Source organism: Ursus maritimus, unplaced genomic scaffold, assembly GCF_017311325.1.
Source record: "Ursus maritimus isolate PB19 unplaced genomic scaffold, ASM1731132v1 scaffold_26, whole genome shotgun sequence".
Lineage (NCBI taxonomy): Eukaryota > Metazoa > Chordata > Mammalia > Carnivora > Ursidae > Ursus > Ursus maritimus.
In genome coordinates, this window is record NW_024425119.1 from 28,221,301 (window position 1) to 28,236,770 (window position 15,470).

Below are 15,470 nucleotides of genomic sequence, written 5' to 3' on the forward strand. Positions count from 1 at the left end.
AGAGGTTAGGAAGAGAAAGAAGGCAAAAAGGTAAATGAAAAATGCAACCAGTGAAGAAAGAGAAAGACCAGAAGCATGGGCAGCGTGAAAGCCAAGTAAAGAAAATGTTTCTAACAAGGAGAGAGTTGACAACATGGAAGTTGCTAGTGACCTTGAAGAGATTTCTATGGAGTGGCGGAGGTGAAAAGCTATCTGGAGTTGTTCCAAGAAAGAATGCAAAGACAGGAAGTAGAGACAGAGAGTATAAATAACCCTTCTACAGAGTTTTGCTGGAAAGATGAGAAACGGATTATATTGGAGGAGAGTAAGGAAGGGAAAGGTTTTTGTTTTGTTTTTTTTTTTAAAGAAAAAAGGTATTCTCATTCAAATAATGTGTCCAGAATGCCTACACTGTACCGGGCACAGTGACTGAGGCTGTGGGTAGGATTAGTGCAGTCCAGTCCCTCTGAGGATCACTCATTCTATCTTGCCTCCAGTGCTTCCACAGAGAACTGACTTTGCCCATTCTGTATGCTATCATGGCTGATAGAGACTGTACTCCCCAGGTACCATTCTTCCTATCCCTAACACACAGTTTATCCTTATAAAGCTGTATGCTTAACACTGAACCCCCTAGAAACTACATTCTCTCCATCACATTTTCCCCCCTCTGGTACTCCTAGAAATAGTCCCAAACCATTCTCACTTTGATAAGCCACGTCAATTATGTTAGCACCACAGTCCAGCTCTTACTGATTCTGGATCTGTGACAGACAGGTGCTTACCAACATCCATGTTCTTTTCTTCCCAATATTACTGCATCTGGGTGGGGACCAAATCACTAGTTCTTGCCAATGAAATATGAGAAGTGACGTGTGTCACTTCCAGGCTAAGCCACGTACCTATCTGTCCTCTGCCATTCATCAGCTAAATGCAAATGGAAATGGGACCTTAAAAAGATGGGAAGGTCACACAACAGAAGACAACTTGGGTCACGTAATGTCTCTGCAAAATAGAGCCCTCCCACCCTGGCCTACGTTAAACAGTAGATGAGAAACTTTTACTGTCACAGGCCACTGATAATTTGGGTGATTGTTAGAGCAGTTAGCTATTTATGTGTTTCTGGATTACCCTAACTTTTTTATTTGTGTTAGCATTGACCTTCTCACCATGATACCAGTCCCTAACTATACTGTGCCTTCTATTCCTTGGTAACTTTCTAGATTGCTTTTTACTGTGCTTCTATACATAATAAATGCAGTTCTTTACATATGGGACAGAATTTGCCCATTTTTTATGGATGCTTTCTACCCTTCACAGAAGAAGCCGTATACCCACTACTAAGCTACTAATCAAGGCTATAGGCTTTAACCCATGACAAGACTGTTAGGCTTTCTAAAAACACAACTTCTAAATCCAGTCAGCAATCTTGTAGGTCTAAGTGGCTGGTCATAAAGGCAATCAAGTAAAAGAAGCTGGGATCTCTGAAAATTCATTACCCTACTGAGGAATCATCATCAATAAAAACCGTGAATCCTGGGAATCTTAAAAGCTTGTTTTAAGATATTAATAAAAGTACATCAACATCAATCTAGTAAATTTTTAATTTCTAAGAAATTCACAATATTCATTCTTGATCACAACAAAACTCAACAGCCATACTGTATTTAGCTAACACTAAAATACACTTCAATTACCGAAGTTTATTCACTGGAAACCAAGAGTACACAACACAGTTATTCTGCTTCAACCCCAACTGGACGTCACTTAATTCTGTCACTAATCACCTGCAGTTGGCACAGACATCACCTGTTAAAGGGCATGGACCCCAAGAGGACTGCCCTGACTTCAGAGACCCCCAGCGCAGCACCCTTCTGACAGACTGGCTATACTTTGGGGAGTCTCTATGACTATCAGTTTGATAATTCGCTAGAACAATGCATGGAGCTCAGGAAAGCACTATTACTTGTGATTGCAGTTCTATTACAAGAGCTACAAATCAGAAGAACCAAACAAATGAAGATACACAGACGGTGAGGTCTGGGAGAGAATGAATGCAGTGCTTCCATCCTCTCCTGTGGAATCAGGGTATGTCACTTGCCACCACCACACATACATACAATGGGTTTATCAGGCAAGAAGCTCCATTAACCTTTGGTATCTAGAGCTGTTTTGTTTTTGTTTGTTTGTTTTAAGATTTATTTATTTATTTTAGGGGGGGAGGGGAGAGGGAGAGAAAGAGTCCCAAGCAGTCAGTGCAGAGCCTGACTCAGGGCTCCATCTCATGACTCTGAGATCACGACGTGAGCCAGAACCGGAAGTCGGACGCTTAACTGACCGCATCACCCAGGCGCCCCTGGTATCTAGAATTTTTAATGGGCTTCACTACGTACACAGGACTGATCTGATCAATGACCATTTGACTGAACTCAAATCTCTAACCTCCTCGCTTACCCAGAGGCCCGGTTGGCGCAAGTCCTCTGGTAACCAGCCCCTATCCTGAAGCTATCTAGGGGCTCATCATTACTTTATTAGGATAACACTCCAATTACTTAAGAAATTACCAGGGTTCTAGAAGTTCTGTGCCAGGAAGCTGGGACAGAGACCAGACAAATTCTTATTAGGCACTGTGCATTCTACCACCAAGCACAGAACACAACAGCAGATTATTTACTTGCAAAAATAACCTTAGCAATGAATTCAAGATCTATAGTCCTCTGATAATGAAGAGTAAACAAAGCACTTTGCTTCTAAGCCGTGCTTTAATACTATCCCCTTTCTGATAAAATGTAAGACAAGAAAAAAAACTTTAAAAAGTCATTGACGTATTATAACTGATATTATAAAACTCTCTAAGAGGAAAGGGTCCCTAATTTTTAGGTTAATAATCAAGTAAGTACCCTGTGTCTACCAGTGTTTAGTAAATGATTTTTATTATTCTGAAAAATAAAACAGTGATTTTCAAATAATAAGCATAGCTAAGAAAACAAAGTTCTAGTTCTAGTTGAATATCCTGGGTTCTAGGAGCTTAGGCAAATCATGCTTTCTTTGAGTAAAGGTTTCCTCACACATAAAATACAGATTACATTAAAACACATTAGTACTATAGAGATCTATCTTATATGAGCGTCATCTATGCAATGTACTTCTGGGAAAGCATATTAATGATATTATTTGATGCTGCATGTTATAAGTATAAAACAAATCTTCCCTATTGCTAAAGAACTTATTCTCTGCTAAAATGACATCAAGAGGGCCACCCTTTGCCTTCAGGAACAAAAGAAACGCACTTGCCATTAAAATATTTATAGCTGACAAGTAACACTATAGGGCTAGAGTTCGAAGATGATTTAAACTGAAACAGTTCTGCTGTATGACTCAAAGAAGCAGTTATTTGCTCCGAGCTAACACATACTTTTCCCTTCATTTCCATTCATTACTTTTTGCTGCCAATACTCTCACCAAAAAAAAAAAAAAAAAAAATTTATAAGGAGTCAGAAAAAAGTAACTCAGTTTACACAGGGATACCAAGGAACATATACAAGAACACCACTTTCTTCCTCTTACCCTCTTCAACAAAATAAAACAGAAAACCTGCATAAGAAATCAACAAAGTTCTCTAAAGAAAAGATATAGATTACAAGGCAGGACAAAGGATACACGTGTTTTACTAATGATCCCCTGCCTCACGGTCGATGAAATTATAATAATATGAGCAAAATAGGGCAAAAAAATGTTAAGATTCACTGAGAAAGAAAATCTTCCTGTAGGAATCAAACAGAAGTATTATTATTCCAATAATCGCCTGAGGTTTTGTGCAGCTGATGTAACTGTTGCTAAGCAAAAGTGGCCTCGAAGTCTTTTCATCAGTACATACTTCAATCGAAAGGCCCTCAAGGCCCTCCCCTAATATGCTGAGTGTTAGCTAGAACATTCAGGCTTTAAAATGGACTGCATGGACTCCAGCTCTTAAAAGGGTATTGGGGGACAGCACAGACCTATAAAATCATGGTCCACGTATCCTACGAAGAAGACAACGCAACCTGTCAGATGACGAGGAACCTCCCAGTTTCACAAGAGGCTGTGATTCCCAGATCTACTGCCTAGCATATTTTAAAAAGTTAAGAAAAGAGTCAAGCCACCTATGGTGGGGGGGTACATTTTAACCACTTTCTGAAGTTTTCAAAATTAACAGAAAACAAAAAACCAAGGATAAAAATGGGAGTAGAATTTTTCTCTTCCTTATAGGAAAAACAAAGTCTTCCTTCCTCCCTCCATCAGACAAACAGAAGAAAAACTGCAAGATGATCTCAAGCCCTGAGGGTTTTGTTTCTTAAAAAAAATTTTTAAACAGATTTTATTTATTTATTTGACATAGAGAGAGGGAGAGAGAGCATGAGCAGGGGGTGCGGCCGGCAGAGGGAGAGAGAGAAGCAGGCTCCTGCAGGAGCAGGGAGCCTGATGCCAGGCTGGATCCCAGGACCCTGGGATCCTGACCTGAGCCAAAAGCAGTCACTTAACCAAATGAGCCACCCAGGCCGCCCCCTCAAGCCCTGAGTTTCAAATCACGATTCCTACTACCCACCAAGAATCTGCGCTCAGCTGTTTCAGTTACCAGCAGCCTTGACTTAACACTCGCAAAACTGAACTCACCTTCTCCACAAAGCCTTTCCTCTATTAGCAGTGCCACAATTCACGTAGTTACTAAGTACTGCTATCTACTTACTCATTCCTGAAGAAGGGTTAACACTAAAAGTGATCCTATCAAAAGGGATTCATATTTACTGTTTTTACTCTAACACTCAGAGTACTATCTGGTACTTAGCCAGTATATGACTGACTGACTGATTAGGAGTCATTCTAGATTTCTACATTTAGATTCTAGATTTCTCCCCTTCCTCACCTGAATCCATTTCCTTTCCTTCCATGTTCAAATAGTCACTAAATTTTGCTATTTATACCTCCTTAATATCCCTTCAAATCAGCTTTTCCTTGGGGCGCCTGGGTGGCACAGCGGTTAAGCGTCTGCCTTCGGCGCAGGGCGTGATGGGATCGAGCCCCACATCAGGCTCCTCCGCTAGGAGCCTGCTTCTTCCTCTCCCACTCCCCCTGCTTGTGTTCCCTCTCTCACTGGCTGTCTCTATCTCTGTCAAATAAATAAATAAAATTAAAAAAAAAATCAGCTTTTCCTTTCTATTTTCACTGCTACACTGTTAACTGAGCCTCAAGCCAGACTCAGAATATCGCTACAGCTTCCTAACTTGTTTCCCTGCCATACACTGTACATTAAACTCCCCTTCTAATTCATATCTCATTGTCTCTTTTCTCTCTGCCCCTCTCTTTTTCTTTCACTCAACAAGTATTTTTGAAGCTCTATGAGCCAAGGCACTATTCTAGGCTCTTGAGATATAACAGAATAGCAGATTGTATTCTTCAAAAATAGCCACCACAGTATCTCTTGTCCGAGATGAGCTTTTGAAACTCCATCAGAAAGCAGAGTCCCTGTCCCCGGTCCTTAAACCTGCGGGCCTTGTGACTGTCTCAAATGAAAGAATACAGAAGTGAGGCCGTGGCTTCCATGGCTCAGTCGTGAAAAGTGCCACGCATTTCCACCTTATTCTCTTGGAACACGGGCCCTTACCGTGTAGCTACAGTGCTGCCAGAAAGCCCACGCAGCCTCTGGAGAGCCCATAAGGACAGAAACAGAGGGTCCTAGACCATAGGCCAGACTGAGGTCCCAGCCAATAGTAAGCAATATAGCTTGCCAGCGAGGGAGTGAGCCACTTGGAAGTTGGTCTTCCGGATCCTGTCAAACCACTCATCTGATGTCAACGAAGCAGAGACAAATGGGTCTCACCACACTGTGCCCAAACTGCAGAACTGTGAGCTAAATAAATGACCGTGTTTTAACCTGATAATTTTGAGGTAATTTGGTATGCAACAATAAATAACTGGAACAAACAGTGGAACAAAAAGGCAAAAAATCCTTGCCTTCACGGAGTTTACCTCGGAGAAGACAAATAATTAATATAAATTATATAATGTGTTCGAAGATAAAAAGTGCAATGGAAAGTTAAAAAATAAGAATAGAGTGAGGAAGGCCAGCAGTACAGGGCATAGGCTACAATATTACATAGGGAGGTCAGAGTGGGTGTTTCATTGTGAAAGCGATGTCTGAGCAAAAATTTGAAAGAGACAAGGGAATTAATCTTATCTCCTCAGGAAATCAAAGTGAACTAAGATACCAATCTTGTAAATTTAGTCCCCTGTCAGAGTCCAGATTCCTTAAACAGCACTTGAGGACCACACCACGATCTAGCCCTACATTTCCAGCTCCAATTTTGGAGACTCCCCTACTCCTACACACCCTGTACTTGGGCCATGCCAGATGACTCGCAGTTCCCTTTTAAGTACCCTGCTCTATGGGTCTTCGAAAGGCTTCCTATATCTGGAATGTCTTCCTCCCTCAAAAAAAAAAAAAAAAGTTTTCTTTTTTACAGATTTATTTATTTGCGTGCGCGTGCGAGAGAGAGTGCGTGTGTGAGCACATGAGTGGGAGGGGGAGAGGGAGAGAGAATCCTAAGCTGAGCATGGAGCCTGACCCGGAGCTTGATCTCATGACCCCAAGATCATGACCTGAGCCAAGAGTCGGATGCTCAACCAACTTTGCTACACAGGCGCCCCCCCCTTTCAAAAGAAATAATAGTTTTCTACTGTTCCCTTAATAAATCCTGACAAACTTGGCAACTTTAAAAAACACCCACATTTATTATCTCATAGTTTCTGTGGGTCAGAAGTCTGGGCATTGAGTGGCTCTGCTGGTTCCTTTGTTCCAGGTTTCACAGTACTGAAATCATCCTGTTGTTAGGGCTTCCTTCCTTTCTGGAGGTTCTGGGGAAGAAGCCCTTCCAAGTTCACCTGGGCTGTTGGCAGAATTCAGTTCCTTGCAGTTAGAGGGCTAAGGTCCCTACTCCCTTGCTGGCTGTCAGTAGGGCTGCCCTTTGCACCTAAGGCCGCTCTCTGGTCCCTCCATGTAGCCCCTACGTCTCAGAACCAGCAACAGCACAATGAACTCTTCTCATCCTTGGAATCCTCTGAGTGCCCTTCTGCCAAATCTGAGCTTCTCTTTTCAGGATTCATGTGATTACATTGGGAAACCTGGATAATCCAAGCTACTCTAGTTCATGGTCAGCTAATCAGTAACTTTAATTACATCTGTGAATCTCCTTCACAGCAGTACCTACATTGGTTTGACTAAATGAACAGGAGACAGGAATCTTGGGGGGACATTTTTAGAATTCTGCCTACTACACACCTCCTTCCTTTTTGGCCTGCTAGGCTCCTACAGATCTTTAAGATTCTTCCTAGAAGAAACTTTGTTTGGGAAACCTCTTTTTTTGGTGGGGAGTAGGGGGGCTTTCTTGACATGTATAGGAAAAGTGAGGAGTTTCTTCCATAACACAACTTAAAATCTACAAATAAGAACAGATAATTTTTATGGCCCAACATTTTAAAATTCCATGAGATTAATGAACCACTGTTGTACAAACATTATACTAAATATTAGCTGATGTGTTAAAATAAAAATATTCCTTGATGGTAAATTTCAGGACAAAGCACTTCTCCTTTTCTTGGTTAGCACATATGTGTGAATATAATGCTCTCCCCTCCACATTTTTTTTTTTAAGATTTTATTTATTTATTTGACAGAGAGAGAGAGAGAGAGAGAGAGCGAAAGAGGGAACACAAGCAGCGGGAGTGGGAGAGGAAGAAGCAGGCTCCCAGTGGAGGAGTCTGACGCGGGGCTCGATCCCAGAACGCTGGGATCACACCCTGAGCCAAAGGCAGACGTTTAATGACTGAGCCACCCAGGCGCCCCTCCCCTCCACATTTTTTAAAAAGGAAATAGTACTGTCAGGTTTTTTGGAACTGTGTTCTCATAATTACTATACATACTGTTATCCACTTACCATATTACATTAAAACTGTTAAATTTACTATCTCCTCCTTTAGATTATAAGCTTTTCAACATATTCTTCATCCATACATCTTTACACATGTTCAATAAAGTTTGTTACATAAACGGACAAATGAATGGAAATTGTACTCTTTGGTTTGAATTATATATTCCAGAGTTTGTAAGACTTGCTTAAAGTATTGGTACCTGTGAAAATGATTTATTTTAAAATTTTATATTACTATACTTTATAAACTATAAAAACTGTAACATAATTTAAGAAACAAAATCAGCCCAATTTTTTTAGAACATTTCATTTTTTTCAATTTGTTACTTGTAAATTAAAATACCTACTTTATTTCAAAGAAAAGAACATAAAAATATTATTGTATATCTGTCTACTTGTGGTATCACTTTATTTTTATTATTTTATTATCCTTTGCTTTGAATGTTAGATTTCATGACTAACTTTTTTAAAAGTAAACTTTAGTTTTTAGAATGGTTTTGACTTACAGAAAAACTGGGAAGATAGTACAGAGTGTTTCTATATCCCCACCAAGCAGTTTCCCTATTTGTAACATATCACATTAGAATAGTACATTTGTGGGGTGCCTAGATGGCTCAGTCAGTTAAGTGTCTGACTCTTGATCTCTGCTCAGGTCTTGATCTCAGGGTCACAAGTTCAAGCCCAGTTGGGCTCTACGCTGGGCATGGAGCCTACTTAAACAGAATAATACATCTGTTACAATTAATGTACAGCATTTACATAGTATTATTAACTGAAGTATATACTTTAGTCAGATTTCCTGAGTTTTTACCTCAGGGCATTTCTTCGTTCCAGAATCCCATCCAAAATACCACATTACGGGGCGCCTGGGTGGCACAGTGGTTAAGCGTCTGCCTTCGGCTCAGGGCGTGATCCCGGCATTATGGCATTGAGCCCCACATCAGGCTCCTCCGCTATGAGCCTGCTTCTTCCTCTCCCACTCCCCCTGCTTGTGTTCCCTCTCTCGCTGGCTGTCAAATAAATAAATCTTAAAAAAAAAAAAAAACACATTACATTTAGCCATGATGTCTTCCTAAGCTCTTTTTGGCTGTGACAGTTTCTCTGACTTTCCTTGTTTTAGATGACACTGACAGTTTTTGGTTTTGTTTTCTGATATCTGATCTTATTTATTTCTTACTTTTAGAAAATCTCATTTTTGACTGGACTCACTTGGAGGTAGAAGCTCTCAGAGACGACAGCCTCCATCTCTTGGCCATCTGTTCCTGGCATTTTTGTTAGGCCTCCTTCATTCTCTTGGCCAAAAGTTTAGCATATTCTGCAGCCTCTTCCTTATTTTTCTTAGTACACTGTTTCTTCAGAGCAATATGCTGACATTTGTGTTGGAGGACATGTGGAGTAACAAGACACCGAATCTTGGGGGCTTTGGTTCTAGGTTTCTTTCCTTCTTTGTTTAGAGACTTTCTCACAACATACTGGTAGACATCATCTTCTTTAGAAAAGTTTGCAGATTCTGCTAGCTCTTCTGGGCCCCAGGTGACAAGGCACAGTAGTATCAGAGAGTTCAGGAATATCCTTCTCCCCCCTCCCCCCGCTTTTTTTTTTTTTTTTTACAATGATCAAGTTGAGAACACTGAGACTGGCATCCACAATGCAACCCCAAACAGATTTGTGGCTTTCTTTCTCTAGTCCTCTTTGGTCTGTAGCAGGAATGCCCCTTATTCAGCAGCAGTGGACATGGCCATGGATCAAGACACCCTGTTTCATGGGGAAGCCTTGTTTGTCATCACCACCACTGATGTGGGCCACGTAACCCTTCCAATTCTTCACCCAGAGCATCAGCAGCAACTTCTGTGGCCGTATGTTTCTCATAAAAGGTATGAAGTTTGCATTCAATGTCCACTTCAATAAGTTTCTGGCGGCCAGTAGCTTCATCCTAAAGCAGCCTGCCACTCCGAGGTGCCACGAAAAAGAGGACACTGACAGTTTTAAAGAGTACTGGTCAGCTATTTTATAGAAAGTCCCTCAAATGAGATTTGTCTGATGTTTTTCTAAGGATTAGGCTGGGGTTATGGGCTTGGGGGAGGAAGATCATAGAGGTAAAATGCTCGTTTTCATCACATCCTATCAAGCTACGTACTATCAACATGACTTTTCACTGTTGATGTTCACCTTGATCACCTGGCTGAGCTAGCACCTGTCAGGTTTCTCCATTGTAAAGTTCCTCCTTTTCTCCCCTTTTCCAAACTGTAATTTTTGAAGGAAATCACTATCCCCGTTCACACTTAAAAAAGGAGCTGGGGTGGAGTATCTACATAAATTATTTGGAATTCTTCTGAAAGGAAGGTTTGACTCTCTTCCCCCATTTACTATGCTATTTAACAACTTATATCATTATGGACTTATGGATATTTATTTTATATTTTGGGTCATAATCCAATATACTTTTATTTTGTTGCTCAAATCATTCCACTTTTAACAGCTGGGAACTCTTTCGTCTGGCTCTTGTGCCCCTTTGACTACCCCTATCTGTGTGTTGTTTTTGTATTTAGCACTTTCTTACTTTCCAGCACTATAAGATGCTCTAGGTTCATCCTATATAGTTCCTGCCCCATTTCTAGAATCAACCATTTCTCCAGAGATCCCTCAATCCTTTAATTGGAGAGTGGTTTTAGAAACCAAATTCTGGGTGCCAGGTGTATTCATTTCTACCAGGGTGTCATTGCTTTTAGGGGCCCTCAGAGGTTAACCTACTTTTACTTTCTACCTAAACATTCAGAAATAAGGTGAGGTTGCTAATACTAGTTTATAAATAAATTTTTAAACCGCTTTATAACAATATTTTGTGAAGTATTTGTTCCTTCCACTAAAAGTATTTTCAGCGGCTGCCTCATATTATGACTTTTCCTTTTCCCTCCACTCTACCAGCCTACCTCTACATGTAATTTCTCAAATCTCAACCTAGAAGGGTAATGGGAGATACAGTTCTCAGCATTTTTGTTGTGATCTTTAGAGAACAGATGCCAAGTATATTTTCAGAGATTACCTGCTGACTTTGTAAGTTCTGTGTACAAATGTAGTTGCAAAACAGGTTCAACTGTCACAAAAATTTACCCTACGCTGCCCACATGTGGAAAGACTGCATGTATCTCATCCATCCCAGAAGGAGGAGACAAGAGCTAAGTACGTAGTTCTATGGAATTCTTGTATTTCTCAGAACTTTTTATTTTGGATGGTTTGAAATCTTTTAAAGAAAAAAATATTTCCTATCCCTAGGAAGTCTCTTTTCACTATGTTCTTCCAGAACACTCAAAGTAAATATTACTCGGGCAGTTTTTCACTTTACCTCATTTTCTTGCCTACACTGGATCTTCATTATCCAATTGCACACAAACTCTATGACTCAAGTTGTCTCAACTAAAGAGCTTTATAGAAGGCCTTACAGTAGTTTCCACTCCCATACCTTTTTTTTTTTTTTTTAAAGAGTTTATTTGACAGAGAGAGAGCACAAGCAGGCAGTGCAGCAGGCAGAGGGAGAGGGAGAAGCAGGCTGCCCGCTAAGCAGAGAGCCCGATGTGGGAACTGCAGGACTCTGGGATCATGACCTGAGCCAAAGGCGGATGCTTAACCGACTGAGCCATCGAGGTACCCCTTCCATACCTTATTTTTTTTTTTTCAAAAAGTTACATTCCTGTTACATTCCAAATATCTTTACAGAGAGATTTATCAACTTGACAAGTTTCATGTTATCTTACTTTACTTTTGGCTAAATTCACATGTTTCACAGAGCACTCTACGCAATCCCTCTTTTCACATTTAGTAACTCAATGCTTTTACGTTGTCACTTGGTGAATGTAAAATGTATTGTGTAACTCTGTTTACACACAGAATTGTCATGTTTATTTATTTAGATGTAAACTATAAATGTCTTAAGTGGGAATTCAAAATTAAGTAAAAAGCTAATAAAATTAAAGAATTATTTAAAATTTGGGGGTTTGAGAATTGTTTCGGGGTAATGTAAAAACAAGGAGGCTTTGCTTTTTAGAGATATATACTGAAATATTTTTTAAAAAATCATATGACATCTGGGATTAAAAAATAATATGGGGGGGTAGGGAGCGGAAAAAACAACTGATAATTTTTGAAGCTGGATAACGGATATATGAAGATTCACTACAGCACTCTATCTACTTCTGTACGTGTTCGAAATCTCCACATAAAAAGTTTTTTTAAAAGCCACTAATGCGAAAAGATAAGAGGTTATTAATGTTAAGTTTAGTAAGTGTAAGCATAGCTTCAGAGGACAGAAAGTAAATGTTTCAATGTGTCTAAAAGATAACGACTCACTCCCCTCCTTTTGTAAGACAACCACAATACCATTATAACTAAAAAATAATTTTCTAATATTAAACATTCAACCATTACTCAAATTTCCAATTATCTCATAAATGTTATTATTTTCTTTAACAGTTTGCATGAGGATCTGACTAAAATCCATATATTGTGATTTGTTGATATGTCTTTTATATCTCTTTCAATCTTAGGGCTTCTCCTCCATGTCTCGTTTTCCCCACCTTGGTGTTTCTTTGTTGAAGAACTTGATAGTTTTCCACAGTCTGGATTTTGCCATCCACAGTATGGATCCCCATACTATGGTTTAACATGCTCTGTCTTCTAACTGGTAATACAGACTTGCGCTGTTCAATACAGTAGCCACTAACGTGTCTATTTAAATTTAAACTACTTAAAAAGAAATAAAGTTTAAAATTCAGTTCTCAGCCGCATACCATACACTTCTAGTAGCTATCATATTGGACAGGAGAGTACAGACATTTCCATCATCGCAGAAAGTTCTATTGGATAGCACTGATCCTAGAGGCTAGATCAAATTCAGGTTTAATTTTGTTTGCCAAGACTGCTTCATGGGTGTGGCTGTATATTTCCATCAGAAAGCATATCATGTCTAGCATTCTATTTCATTACCCAGGAGTTCATTTGTATAGGAAGACCAGATATGTCTATGTCTGTATGTCCTATATGTCAGTGACTCTCAAGTTTAAATCCTTTAAAAAATTTTTTTTATATGAGTTTATTTATTTATTTGAAAGAGAGTGAGCGCACAACTGGTGGGGAAGGGCAGAGGAGAGGGAGAAACAGACTCCCCGCTGAGCAGGGAGCCCAACCTGGGCTTGATTCCAGGACCCTAGGATCATGACCTGAGCCAAAAGCAGATGCTTAACAGATTGACCCACCCAGGAGCCCCAACTTTCAAATTTAATTTAAAAATCTAAACACCATTTTCATCTCTCACTCTACTTGGGCTTTCTATAGCATGTGACACTTGAATCTCCTTGCTCCCTGGGTTCTGTGACATCAATCTAAGTTCTCTCATTTCAATCATTATTGCAAGAGTCTTTCTGCTGTAGTATGTATTTATCTTATTCCTTTGTTGGACAAATATATTCTGAGATGGTTACTTGTGTGGTTCCACAAGCCAAGGTCATACCCTTGTAAGTAAAGGTACTGTCTTACTTGAAGGAGGTGGGCACTGCCATTATTCATCAGCTTGGGAAAAAACACCTCACGACATGAAAAGAAACCATGAAAGATCAAACTTAAACTGGTAAGAAGAAGAAACTTTTCTCTCTCATTCCTTTGAGCCTAAACCACAAACAGTCCAGATGTGCCTAATGACTCTCCTCACTTTTGGGGGAAAAAAGCAATTTCTGCCATATGGAAGCAAATCTACTTCAGCAAGGAGGCAACCCTCTGTAAAGGGCCCCAAAGGGTCAACTGGCTCTATGAGCAGTGAGAGCAGTCACAAAGATATTTTCCTAAACTGGTTATGTCACTTTCCATTTATGATTTTCTTCTATCATCTCCAAGTATTTTGTAAAGTCTTACTGTTTCAGCTGTAAGAAATGAGAGACGAGTGCAGTAAAGAGAAAGCTGTACTCCGTAAGACCAGCATAGTAGAGCAGCAATGACTGGTGAGATCCCCAAAAATATTTGGGTTGGAAAGTTCAGCTGCTCATATCCAAGTTGGTATTCTCTCTTCTCTACCAATTCTTATGGACTGCGCAGTTAGTAAGGGAACTTACTATCAGTTACCTCTATGGGTTTCTCTTCTGCTGCTCCCCATATATTTATGCTCCACTGGGTTCTATCTTTGCTCATTTTTTCTTCCTCTACATACTATTCTCCACAGCTCATACTACCACCTATATTAATGACTTCCAAATATGTATCTCTAGTCTAATCATCCTTCTCTCCAGGTTAACATTTTCAAGTGCCTATGAGAAATCTTTACCACAAGCCTTTAAAACTCAATATATTCTGACTTGAACTCCTTGTATGTCTGACTTATTTCATTTAACTTAATACCCTCTGGGTCCATCCTTATTGTTGCAAATGACATAATCTCATTCTTTTTTATAGTTGTGTAATATTCCATCATACATACACACCACACCTTCCTTATCCATTTGTCTATTGACAGACACCTAGATTGCTTCCATTATCTTGGCTACATTAAGTAATGCTACAATAAACATAGGCATACATATATCTTTCTGAATTAGTGTTTTTGTTTTCTTTAGGTAAATACCCAGTAGTGAAATTACTAGATCAAACGGTATTTCTAGGGTGCCTGAGTGGCTCAGTCTTGATCCAAGGTCCTGGGACTGAGTCCTGCATCAGGCTCCCTGCTCACCAGGGAATCTGCTTCTCCCTCTGCCCCCCCCCCCACCTCATGTTCACGCTTTCTCTCTCACACAAAAATAAATAAAATCTTTAAAAAAAATAACCCAAACAAATAGTATTTCTATTTTTGAGGAACCTCCACACTGTTTTTTCACAGTGGCTGTACAAATCATCAAGGCTCTTTTCAAAATCCTCCTTCAAATGTTAGGAAAAGTAAGCATGACACCAGCATGCCTAACAGCATTCTAGACTTGCAGAGTTAGTTCTCCATTTGCTTGCAACAATTTTTCATTAAAAAAAAAAAAAAAAAAACCCACCCAAACCCTTCAGTAACATGAATCTATTAATAAGTACTGATTTGTAGTAGGAAGAAATGCCCTGTAGTTACTAATGTGAAATGATATAAGCAACATTTTCAACAAATATTGTAAAAGCGAAGAAAAAATTTTGTATATGTGTATCTGTGTGTCTCTGAATAAAAGGTAACTCTGAATAAAAGAAGATTCGCACATCATTACCCAAAGTCCACAATTTATACTAGGGTTCACTCTTGGTGATATACATTCTCAGGGTTTTAACAAATTTGCAATGACATGTATCTATCATTTATAGTATGGTATAGAAGAGTTTCTCTGTCCTAAAAATCCTCTGTGCTCTGCCTGTTCATCCCTTTCTCCCCCCCCAGCCTAAGGCAACCACTTACTTTTTGCTGTCTCCATCCTTCTGCCTTTTCCATAAAGGCATATAGTTGGAATCATATAATATAACATATTATAATAATACAATACAATACAATACAATACAATATATAGCCTTTCCAGATTGGCT

The 15,470-nt window shown here is 39.6% G+C and overlaps 1 protein-coding gene and 1 pseudogene across 1 annotated transcript in view; both read right to left on the bottom strand.

Moving 5' to 3' along the window:
* Positions 1-15,470, bottom strand: part of DENND5B (DENN domain containing 5B) — a 181,963-nt gene that overhangs the window by 110,472 nt on the left and 56,021 nt on the right. The window lies entirely within an intron of this gene.
* Positions 8,869-11,316, bottom strand: LOC121105443 (annotated as a pseudogene).